Below are 13,226 nucleotides of genomic sequence, written 5' to 3'. Positions count from 1 at the left end.
CTGCCAGAGCTTCCTGTGTGACTCAATGTGCCCTCATCCAGTCTGCATTGCCCCCAACTGTTCTCCATGCTTCAGCTGGAGTGATGGTTATGACATGCAGATCAGATGAGGTCACCCTTAAGGCATCATTGTCTTCCCAACCTCCAGCACAGCTTAAACCCTTCAGTAGTTTCCTGCTTGTTTTAGGATGAGTATACAAATGCCCAATGTTAATCTCCAGGCCCTGCATGGTCTGATAACAGCTAACCTCTTGAGCACTGATCATCCTCATCTTAGCACTTTGCTCTCTCCACTCCAGCCCCTCTAGTCTCTGGTACTTACATCCTTCTCTCCAGGTATTTTTGCATGTGCTGATTGCTCTGCCTTCCCCTCTGCACCTAGATAACACTTACTCAGCCCAAGCATACTTGTCCCAGAATCCAGACCAGGTCTAATCCTCACTGAGTGAGATGTTGGAGCATCCTGTCTCTCTCCCCTTCTCTCTTGGTTATTTTGTATCTGATTCTCTGATGATTTGAGTAAATGTCTGTCTGCCCCACTGGAGTAAAACCTTAGACTCTGTTATGGGTTTCACTGTGTCCCCTCAAAAAAGATAGGTTGAAGTTCTACCCACCCAGTACCTATGAATGTGATCTTATTTGTGACTAGGGACTTTGCAAATGTAAGCAAGTTAACATGAGGTCATTAGAGTTGGCCTTAATCCAGTATGACCAGTGTCCTTGTAAGAGGGAACTTTGCTCACAGAACACAGGGAGAGCACCTGTGAAGACAGACACAAAGGGAAGATGTTCATGTGAAGATGGAGACAGACTGGAGTTATGCTACCGCAATCCAAGGGACACTTGGGGCTTCCAGACACTAGGAGAGACAAGGACGTGTCCTTTCCCAAAGGCCTTAGAGGGAGCATGGCTCTGATGACACTTTGATTTTGGACTGTTTTTCACCTCCAGAAACGTGAGAGGATAAAATTCTGTTGTTAGACGTAAAAAAACAGAAACAGACTCATAGATACAGAGAACAAACGCTTGGTTACCAGAGGAGAATGAGGTGGGAAGAGGGCCAAAATAGGGGAGGAATATTAAGAGGTACAAACCACTAGATATAAAATAAGTAAGTTACAATGATGTAATGTACAGCACAGGAAATAGCCTCAATATTTTATAATAACTTTGTATGGAGTGTAATCTATAAAAATATTGAATTACTATGTTGTACACCTGAAATTAATATAATATTGTAACTCTACAATACTATAACCTAATTTAAATAAATAAATAAATAGACATCTGTTGTTTTAAGCTACCCAGTTTGTGGTATTTTGTTACAGCAACTCTAGGAAACTAACATAGGCTGTAAAGCCATATGAGGACAGAGACCTCACGTATTTTTACTCATCGTTGCCTTCCCAACCTCCAGCACAATGCCAGGTTACATAACCACTTTCTGTAACAATAATCTTCAAATAGAGAAGGTGACTTTCACAATTACCTGGGAAGCCTTTACAAAGAATTCTTGCTCATCCACAAAACTCACTCCACCCCCAAGAGGGTTCATCCCCATAGCTCTGAAACATCTTAAAGGAAAGGATTCCCTTCCTTCTATTCAAGGTACAGTAGCCAGGATCACCTGAGTCATTCAGGCAGACTCCCTTCTTTCCCTGAATTATCTGAGTAATTGCATAATTATCTGCTTCACTTTGGTTGCACAGATATTTAGCTCTGCACATAGGTGTGATAATTGGTTCACAGCCAGAGAACACAAAACGCATGGCTCCAAAGCATGTGCCCACAAAAAGGAATCTATTTAAACTGAAATTCAACCCTAAGAGTTGGTTAAAAACAGCTCTAAACGATCAGTTACTGAGTGGTGAGCACTAAGAGAAAACTGATGCCATCTTTGTCTTTAAACATAGTTGGAGAGAGAAAACAGAAGTACATGAACTGAAATAGTGAACACAGGACCATACCAGGGTCCACAGATGCCAGATTCATGGCACAGAGCAGATGTCCTATAACAGAATTCAGAAGAGAGAATGACTGGAGAAATTCATGACATATTAAGTTAATAAATAAATAGATAAATAATTAAATAAACAAACAAATAAAAAGGCAAGTTACAGTATAGTATGTTTACTATAAGCCTCTTACATAAATATTTTTAAATAGAAAGAAAACAGAGATCCCATACATGTGCCTATAATCACAACAAAATAAAAATTAGAAAAGTATATGGTGGCATATGAGTGGGCGAGGAGGCAACTTGAGAAGACTTTTAATTGTTACCTTATATATATCTGCAGTATTTGAATTATTAAGATGAGAGATGATTAGTTTTCTAACTCAAATGACTGAAATTTAAAAATCACCACCATCCCAAAAAAAGTAAAATAAAAGTATTTATCTTTACATCCACCTCAAAATGATACTAGTCTGAGGGTGACAGTCTTGGCTCCGTCAATCCTTCTATTACTTTCTCAGGTACGAACAATTAAGTCGAGGATCTAACACTCACTTTCCCTGTATGAGAGGCCAACCAGCCATTCTGCAGCCAGGAGTGCCTCTCGGCAAATGGGCACACTCCAGCACATGGGCTGCAGAGAAACCAGGGATTTGGGTTCCACCCCAGAAAATAAACACATAAATAATACATTTGGTGCCAAAAGAAAATCCTATCGCCCTGCTTCAGAGGCTTACATTTAGCGGAAGGCTGCCAGGGTGTGCAATATTTAGGTGGTTGGTAAGGGTGACTAAAGTCTTAATGTATCTGATAATGCCAAGTGTGAGGGATTAGTCAGAACTGGGCTTGCAAGCAGCAGCATTTTAATGATTTATTGAATTCCTCTTAAGGTCAGTAGTTTGTGATTTGCCATTTTAAAAATGCACTGTAAAAAGATAGATGTGTATTTTACTTTACAGGAACTGAATCATTTTCTAAATGCATTTTTTAAGAGGAGAAATCAGTACAAATAACCACTGCCAGCATACCCCGTGTCTAACCTAATCACATGAACTCCAGCCCAGATAAGCAGCTTTCTGAATGTTATTGGTGGAAATACGGTTTCCAGAAGGAAAAGAGACAATCCTTAGGTCAGAAAGTTGATGTTATCAGCTTGCAACATTATTTCTGTTGTATAATTTTACCTTTGGGACTGTTATGTCAATTCAAGTGTACTGGAAATTCAGAGTTAGCCTAATCAGTCATCTCACTCAGGGGCCTTCAAATACATTTTTTTTTCATATTCTGAGGTGCCTGCATGGCATTCACATTTTCCCTTAGTAGTTAGAGCCACAGGTAGAAAATGTGAGAGTTAATCAAAAAGAGTTGCTGAGTGCTGCCTCCAGAAGCCCAGCTCTCTGCCAGGAGCCCCTGACTAAGGACCACATTCTATCCCAACAGGGCATGATCCCTCCTCTAGGTGGAAAATTAATGTAGCATCTTACGTAAAAATCATACAGGGAGTGAAAAAACGTGGCAAAATTTACACCTCCTGACTGTCAGTGAAAGCTCTCTCCCCTGGACCATGCTGCCTTCCAAGATGTATTAATGTATTCGCTACAATAAATATGTAATGGGCGCCCATCATGTACCACGTTCTGTTCTAACCTCTGGGAGCCTGACAGTGCATGAGCAGACATGGCGGGTGTCTTCATGAAGCTTGCTGTCTTCTTGACAGGAAAGACACTTTAAAGAGCAGTGGTGCATAGGGTGACATGGTAGAGAATATACAGGATCCATGGTAGGGGCATCTCAACCAGGCTGGGGGATGTCGACAATCTGAACTTAGGTAGAAACACACATAACACGGAGGACAGGGAACTGGGGGGCGAAGATGCCAGAGAGTGGGAACTACACAGCAATGGGTCCGGAAGTCAGAGAGCCTGGAGCCCCACATAAGAGTGAGGACTTGGTATAAGCAGAACAAAGATTGTGATAAAGGAAATAGTGAGAGACAGGCTGGAGAGATGAGAAAGATGCCAGACTGTTTCTAGAATCCTGCCTAAAGACGATGGGAGGCCACCTGTAAATTGTACATAGGGGAATCACATGATCACATTTGCATTTTAGTGAAAGCCCAGGCTGCAATATGGACACTAGGTCAGAAGGACCTGTTGTAGAAATCCAGAGGAGAGATTAAGAAAGAGGATGGAAGGGATAGAATCAATTGATATTTAGGAAGTAGAAATGACAACACTGGCTAATTGCTTGAATGGAGTAGGGAAGGAAAAGAAAAGAAAAGGAAAGGAAAGAAAGGAAAAAAAAAAAAAAAGAAAAGGAAAAAGAGCCAAACCTGACTTTCAGCTTTCTGCCTTGGTCAACTGGGTAGAAAGAGATGCCATTCATTCATAAACAGGGACCATGTCAGGAGGGGCAAACTTGAGGCAGAAATCCAGGTTTACATTTGTGCTAAGAGAATTCCCAGGGAGGGAGACTTTTTAATAATTATGCCAGCCTTTTACCATCTGGAAGGAGAAAGTCTCCTTGGGGAAGATTTTGTTGTTGTTCTTGGAAGAGTAGTCTGGCTGCTCTGTAAAAATTTAAGTTAAAAAGTACCCCACTGCCCTGAGAAAAAAATTTCGCCCTCCCAAAGACTTGGAAGGAAAAGCAGTTCCTCTCTTTAGTATATGAGAAGATAAACCAATTTGCTTAAGGAGCCCATAACGGCTTCTGAGAGAAAATTACTCAGGTTCCTACCAAGACTCAAAGGTATAGACACTACTGGGCAAGAACTGCAGGGCATGGCCAAGGTCTAGTATCAAGATAGGACCCCAAGATTCCCAGAGGAAAACTTACCAGAAACAGGGGCTTATGGTCTTGCAATCTATCCTGTTGGCCAAAAAACCCATGTGAAATGGCCAGCTCCTGCACAGCATTAAACTGAAGTTGGAAATCAGTCCTTTCTGTCCTAAGTGTTGGTAAATAGTATTTGTGCATGTGAGCTGGAGCCCTGGAGTCCAAGACACAGCCCACTGAAGCTCCAGCAGGAGTGAAGCAGCAGATCCAACACAAGGAAGAGACAAACATCATTAGGACACGCAGGACTGGTTTTCCACAGTAACACTATATGGCAATAAGAGCAAAAGCAAGAAAGAATACCTAAGGACATCAGGGATTGACTCTCTTTGGATAGAATCAATTTGGGAACATTCTGGACAAATCAGGGGTAATAGGAAGTCCAAGAGAGATGTTTTGGGATTTCTGTTGTTAAAAGCAGGTGGGCATTTGAGCTATTAAATAGAAAAGTAAGAGATTTGACTCTACAATACATTAAAAACTGGTAAAGTACAACACAATGCTAACATGTATGCTACATTTAACATAATTGCTCGATTTTTTTAGCATTATTTTAAATATACAGCAGAACAAAAGAAGGAAATCAATGCTATACATTTGTATATTGTTACATGATTTTTCAAAGTACTTTTGTAAATGTGGGTAAACATACACTTTTTTTGCCAGCTCATCATCCCATCTCCTTTATTCTGGTTAAAAAACTGCTCTTTTTTGTCAGGGGCCCATTCCAGGTGGTTTAGATGGGGCTGATCCATCAGAGAGCTGGACCTGATGTTTGAGGAATGAATGGATATGTGACACAAATTAATAAGAATCGTTCCCATAGCTTTCCTGAGTATGGGGAGGAGGAAGCTCTTTCTCTAGGATCATGATTTCAAAGGATGATAAAAACTTGAAACCTGCTATCATATAGGAGTTCACGAACATTTTTAGGTTGAAAAGTGCTATCATTCATATCTCAAAGGATTGGAAACTACTGGCTTAAGATAGGAGGATCAAATTTTGACAGGAAGAGCCCTGGGCTGCAAGACTTGCCAAGTTCCCTCTGAGGGGATGTGGCCATTCGATGTAAAAAGAAAGGGTAGGTAATAGCAAGCTCCCCTTTTTGTCCTGACCCTCTCCCCAGGGGTAGCCCCTCCTCCCTTGAGATTCTGGCCAACTGGGGAAGCTTTCAGAACTCCTGCTGGAAGTAGAGCTTCTCTTCAAGTTTGAAAAAGAAACGTAGAACCCAGTGTGAAGGACACCAGCAAAAAATGGCATCTTTCTTGGGAGAAGACTCACCACCACGAAGTGTGTCAGAGAAGGACAATGCAGCAAATGAGTTCACCCAGTTTCTGATTTTATTTTATTACGAAGATTTTTTTGGTTAAGGTCCCCAATGTATATTAATGCATTAATACTCATTAAATAAATGAAAATCTGCTTTCCACAAGTATGTTTTATTGTGCAAACCACACATTTCACAGAAGGCTCACAGACTCATAGTGTTGACCCTGCATCCAAGTGTAGAGCTTCAAACAAATAATAGCCCTTTACTGTGGAAATGCAGACTGAAACCTGATTACTGTATTTGCTTTTTCTCTTGCTTTAGCTGTAACAGACCATAGACATTATGCGACACACAACCCTAAGCATGTGCAGGATATGTACCGTATATTCTTAACATCCATATATTTGTATATATGAATGTCTTTACACAAATATTGTGTGTATAGCAAATGAATACATACATTATTTATTTGTCAATAAGCATCAAACAAACAAAAATTGCTTAGTCTATAACTCTTAACTGGCACATTCTCTTGCTCCAAACTACCCAGTTTTCCAGGTTTGCTAACAAGCAGGAAATGAGCTTTTGTGTTTTGTTTCCATTTATTTTTTCATCTTTCTCCCTGAAGAGGTAGATTTGAATTGTAAAGTAGAGGAAAAGGATCAGTAAAGAGCCTGGATAATCCACATACTGGATAATCCCTTTCTTTGTAATTACTTTAATTCCTAATATTTATATAGCAAACAATAAACGAATAAAATGACATACAGTAGATTATATATTCCCTACTCTTACTCATCTACAGTCCCTAACAGAATGCCCTGCACATGGTAGGCTTTTAATAATAAGTATTTAATTAAATCCAGTAAATGATATAACCAATCTTATTATTTCATAAGTAACTTGAGTATGTCAGTTGATACTACAGCTAACTAGGTCTTCCCCTCCCCCTCCCTCATCTTCCAACATCCCCATAGTCAGCATGAATTACATCTGAGATGGTCCTACTCACTTGTGACCTGAGGCCTAGAGTCTCAATGATGCTTAAAATAGCATGGGTAATGGAGCAAGTGTGCCTATGACTGGTCATTGACGGAGACATTTTTGCCTGCTCAATAAGCATCGAATGGAGGCAACCCCTTGGAATTTACATTCATTGTTATAGTGGCTAAGTTTTGTTAAAATCCAGCAAAATTGGAGTTAATTTTATTTAGTAGAAATAGGCTTAAAAATAGCCTCCCAAGTGAGCATAGTTCTGCAATTTTACCATCCCATAGTGATAATGAAAAAATTCTGTTCGTTAGTTTTCCTCTTTCATTTGGTTAAAACCCCCTCCTCCATATAAAATTAGATTCTATACTGATAGTATAATTACTGTATAATGAGTTTGCTCAACTACTCAACACAAAATGCTTTGCTTTCATAGCATTTTAATATGAGCAGCATAATGGGCACCAGCTTGAAAATCAGCATGCCGGAAAGGAATCTAGGACCCCAAACGAGCTCAAGTTTGTAAAATTTGGTTCAGCTGCTCAGCAAACTAGTCAATTCTAACCGACTTGACATGTGGATATCAAAAATTTTGTGTTCCCAATCGTGTGTTTTGGTTAAAGAGAAATGGTCTGGCTCCAGACACATCATAACATGGACGCTGCCCTGTGGGTCTCTGAGGGCTCACGGTATGAGTGGGCCTCATTGCCTCACATGCAGCAGGGGAACCTTATCCGCTCCACTTCATGGCTCTGAAGCATGATATTGAAAAGCCAGACGCTCCCCATGATGCATCAGTTTTAAATTAAATTAGACTTTTCTATTTCTCCCAGTAAATACTGCTTTTATGGACTTAATGGCTCTGTGTTGTACACCGTACACTAAAACCATTTACCCCTTTGGGGATAAGAGATTAACACAAGTAATATAGTGAAACCCCTTATTTACATAATTGCAATTTTCCTTTTGCCATAATAGAGGCTTTTTTGACCTTTTAAATGTCCAATACTGCCAGAGTTAGCATGGTTCGTACTGCATGTCCAATTTATTCACTCATTTCTCTGAAATAACTCATAAATCTCCCTATTGTTTGCTAAGAAGCTACTAAAAGGCAACCAGTTTCTTTTACATACTTCCAACGAGTGCTAGAGAAAGAGCCCCACAGAGGGGCTTTCTTCAACCATTTCCACAGGGGTAAACAAGTCCAGGAGTCCCATCAGATAACAATATTAGGAAATGAACTGGAGTATACAATAGGGAGTCACTGGGCCTATGCCATCCTGCAGGAAGCACGACCCACCTACACACATTCAATTTTATACACACACACACACATACACACATATATAATATATATACACATATACCGTTGACCGTTGAACAACACAGGTTTGAACTGCATGGGTCCACTTATATGTGAATTTTTTTAAATAGAAAATAATACAGTACTACATGATCTGGGGATGGTTGAATCTTCAGGTGCACAGGAACTGGGGTGTGAAAGGCTGACTGTAAATTATACAGGGGATTTTTACTGCGTGGAGGGTCGGTGCCCCAACCCCTGCATTGTTCAAGGTCAACTGTATATACATATATACATACATATATACACATACATGTGTATATATATATCAGTCTGGCCAAAAGCACCACTACTGCTAGCCTATTGCAGCTCCAGGTACAGTTCATAACCCCTCCCTATAGCACTTCCCCAAAACGGGGATACTCTAAAAAGAATATTCCTAAGTTGTCCCCTTTCAAAATGTTTTTGGAACTAAAGTCCAAAGGACACTAACTCCTGGAAAAAGGAAATCTCAATATCCATTATTTGAGAATTTTTGTGCCTGGAGTAAGGAAAGTCCATGTAACTATTTTGCTTGATGCTTTAAATATGTTCTAATAATTGTGCTGAATTGAAACTACAAGAAACATCCCAAGCAATTTAAGAGTTTCCCTGTATTTGTACTCCATATTTGCAATATTTCTCCTGCCCTTGCTCCTAAAAGAAATGGAAAGCATATACATATAAGTGTAAATGTAGAACACACAGCAATCCTCATTAAGTATCCTCCTATCACATACTCTTTCCAGCCCCAGGGTCTAAAATTAGATGGGACCATGTGACTGGTTCTGGCCAATGGGCTGTGAGAGAAAGTGGCAGTGTCCCTTCTGGGTGAGACAATGCAAAGCCTTTGCACAGCTCTCTAGTCTCTTTCCCTGCCCTGGTAAGCAAAGGGGGCAGATGGTTTCAGAAAATCCAATCATAAGATTGTAGGGAGTTCCTTGGCAGTCCAGTGGTTAGGACTCGGCACTTTCACTGCTGTGGCCCAGGTTCAATCCCTGGTCTGGGAACTAAGATCCCGTAAGCCTCACGGTGTGGCCAAAAAAAAAAAAAATTTTTTCAATTAAAAAAAAAAAAAAAGATTGTATCAGCTAGGTTCTTTGAGTGATTGTATAAACAAGCTTTTTCCTTTCCCGCCCACATACAAAGGTCAGCAAGAAAGAAATTTTGGTTTTTTTTAACCACAATATACCTAACCTAGCCCAGTTAAAGCAATAATCAGACATCTTTGCAGTGACAAAACTCTGTCCTTGACTAAACTTTAATCAGGCTCCAAGACCTCTGGGCCTTGGCCTTAGTATACCTCTTTCTTGGGCCTCTATCACCCAGTTTTAGCAGGAATCCTGCTAAGTCAATTTAGAGAGAATCCCTCATCCTCATATCTGATCACCCTCCATATCTGATCAAATTTTCATCCCACACCATTCCCCAGGTGACATCTGATCACCCTGGCCTGCCTTCAAGAATCCTGTTAGGTCTGTTTAACCAATATCCTTCCCCATCCCATGCTTTCTCTTAGTAATTTTCCATCCACTGACCCCATTCTGCTCCTTGGCTATAAATCCCCACTTGTCCATGGTGTATTTAGAATTGAGTCCGGTTCTATACTGAGGTCTCTTTACCCTTATTGCAATAGTTCCTGAATAAAATCTGTTTTGGCCATTTTACTGTCAAGCTGTGCTTTTTCTTTAACAGCAGTAATTCTTTATACTGTCTCTCTTTGTCCATCCACTCGTGCCACCTGGTTTCACTTACAACTTCTAAGCTAGATCAATACATAACCACAATTACCCTGGCAATTCTGTAAAGCACAATTTTTTGTGAACCTCTGTTCTCCCAAATTTGTTTATCAACATGAAATCAAATATAGAATCCCAAAATTAAGTTTACAGAAAAATGTTGCTTGAAAGTGTCTTATGGGAAGGAGAGCTACTAGCTTTTATCCTTAACGTTCTGTGGATTGTTCTGAACTACCCTGGCTTAATATGTAATACTGCATCTGCAAGGTAATGATTAATTATTACTTTATTAGGAGCATACATAGGTTCATCATTGACATACTACTAAGTGTGGAGGTTTGATTGATTTAGGAGATTAAGGGATGATTTTGTTTTCAAGACAATTTCTGCAATCCTCCAGAGGTAGTATCTATGTGTGGTGCTTCCTACATAGGTGCTTCCTGTCACCGTACTGTGATGGATGAACACTCTATTCAAAACTCAGACTGCCTCCCATTTGTTCATAAAAGCTGGCAATGCAGACAAAATTTGCTGAAAGAGCCACAGAAGAGTGAATTCCAGAGAAATGTAAAACAACATGACAGAGAAGCATTGGGGCCAAAAATAAAGCAACCAAATTCCACGAATCTAAAAGAGTGATTTTGTATTTTATTTTATTTTTTTGGCCAATAGTACATTCAGATGCAGATTCAAACAGCAAGCCTGCTGGTTCTCTGTCAGCAAAAATGCTAAATAGGGGCGAACTTGTCTTCCTGGAGAGAGAGGAGCATAGTCAAACTGAAAAACCACCTGAAGTTTGATTGACGCCAATTGAAGTTTGACACCAATTTAGATCAAGCTGAGCAAACAGACAGGTCCACTGGCCAATTCAAAACCAAGTTATTAAAAAAAGAAAAAGAAAAAAGTATATAAGTACAAAAAAGAACTGTACAGTCCAAGGCAAACCCAGAGAGCACTTTCAGGGACTAATAGCCCACTTCCCATCCAGATCCGGGCCTAGGGTGCAGCCTGGGGCAGTTCCCACCATTCCTCCCAGTGCCCTTTCTTTGTTTTGTGTTGATAAAATCAGAAAGTCAAGGGTAGCCAGAGGACTGCGGGGGCTGTGAGGGAGGGCGGTTCCTCCCACTGGGCCCAGGTTAAAGTGATGGAGGCCGTTACTTGCTGAGAGCAGATCTGCACTCCCTTTTTTTTTTTTTTTAAGGCACCAGCTGAGCTTCTCTGTCAATTGCCCTCCACACTGAGTCACTAACCAGCCACTGGGCGTGGGGTTCTAGCAGCAGTAGCTCTTGTCTCTGACACTCCCCACCCCTGCCTGCTCCTCTTCCTCTCACATGGCTTTCTTTGGTAGAGGAGAAAAAAACCTTTGAAATCCTTTTAGCAGTTCTGAAAATTGTTTACAAGTGATTCTTTTTGAAGGGCCTCCTGGTGTTTGCAAAGCACAGTCGGATTATGTGAGACTTTAAAAGGTTATTGAACATATTTGCTCATGTGCATAATGCATGTATAATTTCACTGAAGAATTTTGGGGAGGGGTCATTTTCTATACTTTCATTACATATTTATTGGCAGTGATAAGCAATACTGCTTGCGTGAACACAACTATTTTTCAAAATTTACCTTTTTCAGAGTATATATTACTATATATTCACTTCTAATTTTCTAATGAAAATGCATTATACTATACTTATATGAACAAAATAATGTATTTTCTCTTTTGATGACATAACTGCTCTAAAGCAAATTCAATATTTACAACTTCCTTCAGTCAGCAACCATGACTCATAAGATGCAAGTAAGTTTTTGATACATTGGGGAAGGATGTCTCTTATACACCTGCAAATGCGGTGATGTGTCTGGGTCTGAATGTCCTTATCTACAAAAAGAACTAAACTCCAAGGCCCCTTAGCTCTGAAAGTCTACAATTAGCAAGGGCTGTGCCGCAAAGACAAAACAAGGTGTTTCAATAGGGTTTAAAAAAAAATAAGGCACTGAAATTGGATTAACTTGGCAAGCAAAAGCAACCCTTCCACTGACCACCCAAAAGTCATTCTGCAAATATTAATTTCTTAAGTAACTAAAGAATAATGATGTACGTCTTTTTTCCTTAAGTTAGATTGGAAGTTCCTTGAGGCTAGGACCAATGTTTTTAATTAAAAATGACATTTCCCATAATAAAATCAGGAGACATCTCTCATCCTACCAGACCAATGGCTTAACAGTGAAAAAATATATTAAATCCATCAAAAAGAATGCAAGTCTCAGAGCTCTCAGCCCAAAGATTTTTTCTGTCCATTACAATGTTCTGCCATCAAGAGGGTCGATGTAAGAGGCTTCTAGGGAGAGACAATGAATGGCAATTAAGAGGAAGAGATCCAAGACCACTGTAATAGACATGAACTATATAAGGATCCTAAAATCTTGGCACGGGCTCTTTTGTGCCAACAATATTTCTGCAAGTAAATGCTCCCTCCCTAGGAATCTTTATAGAACACTTGGGTTGAGCACCTGGGGATGGAGCCTGGGTTGGTGGGCTGTGTTGCCTGACATTTGTATTGAGACCCTTCCCTGGCAGAGCCCAGTAGCACCCAGGTGACCACTGATCTTGAGCAGACAGGGCTAGCTCAGTGCTACAAGGCAGCTCTGAGGGCCTGGGGACTAGATCAGTAATGCTCTCTGAGGTGGCATGCACATTCTCAGTTTTCAATTCTATTTTGTCAGAACTAAAGGGAAACAGCGGGAAATGGCTTGGCTGCTTTTCCAGATGCTTTTGACCAAGCAGGGCACTTTAAAAGAAAATCTGACTTGACAAATGTTACAAAGAGAGAAATAGGTTCTATTTGCCCATTAATTTTAGCTGGGATGTGGTCTATTGATTATTAAAAACAAACAAACAAACAAAACTACTAACATAGCTTTTGTTTCCCTGTTGTACGCTAGCAGCTCCATCCAGTCCAAGGGTCTAAGATTGGCTGTTAGAAGTCGGGTTTTTGTCCCCCATCACCACCATCTCCTGATCTTCATCCTTGATTTCCTCCTGCTTCACTGTGTCTCTCTAAAATGTCATTTTTAATCCCTGTCCTTCCCTACCTCAAAT

The sequence above is a fragment of the Eschrichtius robustus genome, chromosome 6, assembly GCF_028021215.1.
Source record: "Eschrichtius robustus isolate mEscRob2 chromosome 6, mEscRob2.pri, whole genome shotgun sequence".
Taxonomy (NCBI): Eukaryota; Metazoa; Chordata; class Mammalia; order Artiodactyla; family Eschrichtiidae; genus Eschrichtius; species Eschrichtius robustus.
The sequence above is the reverse complement of the archived record's forward strand: the minus strand, read 5'-3'. Positions refer to the sequence as shown.